At 40.8% G+C, this 3,703-nt stretch overlaps 1 non-coding gene across 1 annotated transcript; it reads right to left on the reverse strand.

The window, feature by feature from the left end:
- Positions 1-2,954: 2,954 nt before the first annotated feature.
- LOC122225764 lies at positions 2,955-3,138 on the reverse strand. The gene has a single exon (XR_006205364.1). It is a non-coding gene; the product is annotated as a U2 spliceosomal RNA (small nuclear RNA).
- Between the last annotated feature and the right edge of the window lie 565 nt (positions 3,139-3,703).

Here is a 3,703-nt window from a genome sequence, read left to right on the forward strand (position 1 = left end):
ATGTGGGGGTGAGAGGGGAAAAATGTCCTAACTGGACTTTTTATAATTGGAAAGGAGAAGAGCTATCGGGTCCTATGCACAAATGTCCTACATCTGAATGGGGCTGTTTTAAAAGGACGAGCTCAAATAGCTTTGTAAACCGTGCACCATAGTGAAGATCCCAACATTTGCTTGACTAATCCTATCATGCCGGATGCAATACACAGAAGAAGCTTCTAACATTTTGTAGAAAAAAATAAAAAAGATAAACATGACTCCAAAATTAAAATAATTCAGGCGTAGGTAGGAAAGCAAAACATGGCCTCATTTAGAGAATAGTGTTTAAGTTTCATAGGTCTATAAAAACAAACCTGGCAAATGTATAACTTCTGAATCACTTAGGAGACGGGCAGTTAGTTTAGTATTATGCATAATGAAAGTTTAGTTGTATAAAATTGGATATAGTGAAGTGTTAAGATAGTTCACCAGGATTAAGCTAATCCTTCTCTAACACAAGGAAAAATAGTTGCCAATAAACTCTCTATTTTTAACAGCCACTTGAGAGAGACAAGATGAGACTTATAAAAATCCCTTTCAAGAAGTTTCGAGTACAATAACAGTTTACACCCAACACACACATAAATACATTTCAGAAACTTTGCCTTTGCCAAGTTACAAAGTCTGACTTGTCAGACTTACATCATGTTTTTAAAAGCGTGTTTGAAACGAAGCTTGTCATACATCAGACTTCAGTGGATCTAGAAAGGATTGTCCTTTTTTTAGAAACGTAATGGGCTTTGTTCCCTTTGAGTTTTTCAAAGAATTATTTTAGTATCAAAATTCTACCCGTGGAAGGAGAAGCAATGGATTCCGCTGCGTTTTTTTTGTTGTTGGAATGCACTGTTTTTACTTGTTTCCCGTGTAAACGGGCCTTCCCCCAGCCTTTATAATGTTGGTATCAGAACACAGAGATAAATGCACTATCGAAAAAACGCTTTGAATCTGAGCCCTTCAATATGGACTTTTATATTCTGGTGTCGAGCCCCTGGGTCAAGAACTGGCATGGCCATAGCAGAAGATTCTGATCCTGGATTTCAAGATTTGCTTGTGGGAAAGAACATTTAAATGAATGATGAGGGTCAATGGTGATGGCACAGGAGCAGAGACTGGGCCACTCTGTAAGAGCCGGCTTGATAGCAAGGATCAATTTGAAAATAAAAGATCTAACTAAAAACAGGTTAAAGTTGTATTCTCTGCATGTTTGTTCTGCTGACATGTTATGTGATTTAGAAAGATGGGCTCTGGGATCAGAATGCATGGGATCACATGCCTGCCCATCAATTCAGAATGCTATGATCTTGGGGCGCCTGGGGGGCTCGGTCGGTTAGGTGTCCCACTTCAGCTCAGACCATGATCTCATGATTCGTGAGTTTGAGCCCTGCATCGGGCTCTGTGTTGACAGCTCAGAGCCTGGAGCCTGCTTCAGATTCTGTGCCTTCCTCCCTACCCCTCCCCCCACCTCAAACATAAGTAAACATTAAAAAAAAAAATTAGAATAATATGATCTTCGGGTATGTGTCCAAACCTCCCCGATCCCATTTCTTACTACTATTTTTTATAATCTCCTAAACATTTTCTTTATAGAGCTTATCACTACTTGTGATTATGTTCTAGCTTATTCAATCATTGCTTATCATTCCTATCACAGTGAAAGCAAATGAGTGTGAGTCCTGTCTGTTTCACTCGCCATCATTTTATCCAACTCCTGTGCAGTGTCAGCATTTTGTGGGCACTCAGTAGAAGCTGGTTAAACAAATGAATGAGTGAATGAATGAATGAGATTTTCTGATATACCCATCTTTGCAGTAGAGATGTACTTGACATCAGGGTGATCTTACTAGGTATGGCCTTGGGCTGACCAAGTGAGCTTTCTAAAATATAGTCTTTCCTGAAATTAAATGCTAACTTTTCTTTGCCTAAAGCTTCGTCCTGTTCGCATGGACATTGCTCAGCTTTGCTTCTGTGATTCCTTTTCCTCTGGTTCAGGAGCCGAGCCCTTGTGTCTACACATTCTCCTCATGAGTGTACTCAGAGATGCAATCCTTTTACTATCTAGTCGTGCTGGCTTGGAATTCCTTTTATCTTTTTAAGATGACCTTGAATACTTTAATTGGATTCATTAAGTTTTAATTTTAAAGTTTCTCAAATGCCAGCTTCTATTACTTAAGAGGGAGAAATAGGTGTTTCAACATATCTCCTGCATGCAAAAAAATATTAGTGCATCTGTCTTTATTAGATCATAGATCTATTTGTAGCAATAAATACGATACTTGAGTCTAATGGCAGAAATAATGTGTACTGTTGTACTAGGGCTTTATGAATGATGAGGAATTAAAGGGAGGTTTGTTTCAGAAAAAGAGATACAATTTTATGTATGGGTCATATTTCTGATAAGAGAAATGACAAACGTCTAGATACTATAATCCTATACTAGATGCTATAATAACTAAAAGAAGTCTAAATTGAGACTGGTTGAAGTCTCTTAAACTAGCAACAAAGGGATGGCCTGACCAACAGACTTAATTGTTTCTTCCTCTGTCACCTGCTTTCCAACATCTATCTTCTAATTCTTCCTGGGGGGACAAGAGGGTGACACAGGGGAGAGATAGAGACACCAGGAGAGAGGGGGAGGCCGGGACTTTCCTATAGCAGATGCGATGTGGTGAGACTGAGTCTGGTGGCCCCAAACACCCAGGTCAGCTGACACGTGATGGTGGACACGTGCGGTCCCACGCAGAAGGTAGGCCTTAGGTGCGCATGGGCACACTAGAGCTTGGCTACTTGGCTTCCTGCCCGGCCTCTGCTGCAGGACCGCAAGGAAACCAGTGGGCCTCCTCCTCTGGGCATGGCTCCACGGGATGGCTTCAAAAGCCAGAAGCAGCATGACATTTGCAGGGATACTGGTGCCCTTGGGGGTGGTACACACCGTTCCTGGAAGTAGCACCAGGTCCATGTGTAGAGCGACTGGAGCAAGCCCCTGTTCTGTCTCCCTGCTCCAAAATCCGTTTAATACATTGTCCTCAATAGAGGAGGAATCAGATATTAAACTGATAAGAACAGATATTATGCTCGATCTTGGGCAAAAGGCGGGGAAGCGAGTATCTCCCAATTCTTAATCCCGAACTCAATCGTGTCCATCTTAGATCGCCAACTCTATGAAGTACACATGTAGAAGCATGTTTCACTATCTCAAGACCTCCTCTGGATGATAGATACTTCTGTCTACTCAACTTCTTAACCTTTACGGGGAAGCGTCTTTGGCAAATGAGATGATCGGAACTCCCTGAATTCTGGTTTATCTTTGCAAGTTATTTGTAACAGATGCGGTTTAAGACTCTTTCACAATGCCTGAATTAGCCAAAGCTATGGTCACCCAAAGTTGTTAGGGATCGGGTTTGTAAAACAAATCAGTTGAAATTGCAAAATGATTCTCCAGTGTGGAAGATCTGTGGACTTTGTATGGAAATTCTCTGTAGTAGACAAAGATTTTTCAATTTCATTACAAAAGAAGATATCGGGGGAGTCTTCACTTCAATAGGCTCAAAGTGCTTCTTAAAAAATGGTATTAGTAAGTGCAACTTTGACTTTCGGAACTTCAAGTCTGGAATTTTGTTTTTGTTTATAGTCAAGCTCCAGTTGGATTAACTTTTCTTGCCGATAACTA

Source organism: Panthera leo, chromosome B4, assembly GCF_018350215.1.
Source record: "Panthera leo isolate Ple1 chromosome B4, P.leo_Ple1_pat1.1, whole genome shotgun sequence".
Lineage (NCBI taxonomy): Eukaryota > Metazoa > Chordata > Mammalia > Carnivora > Felidae > Panthera > Panthera leo.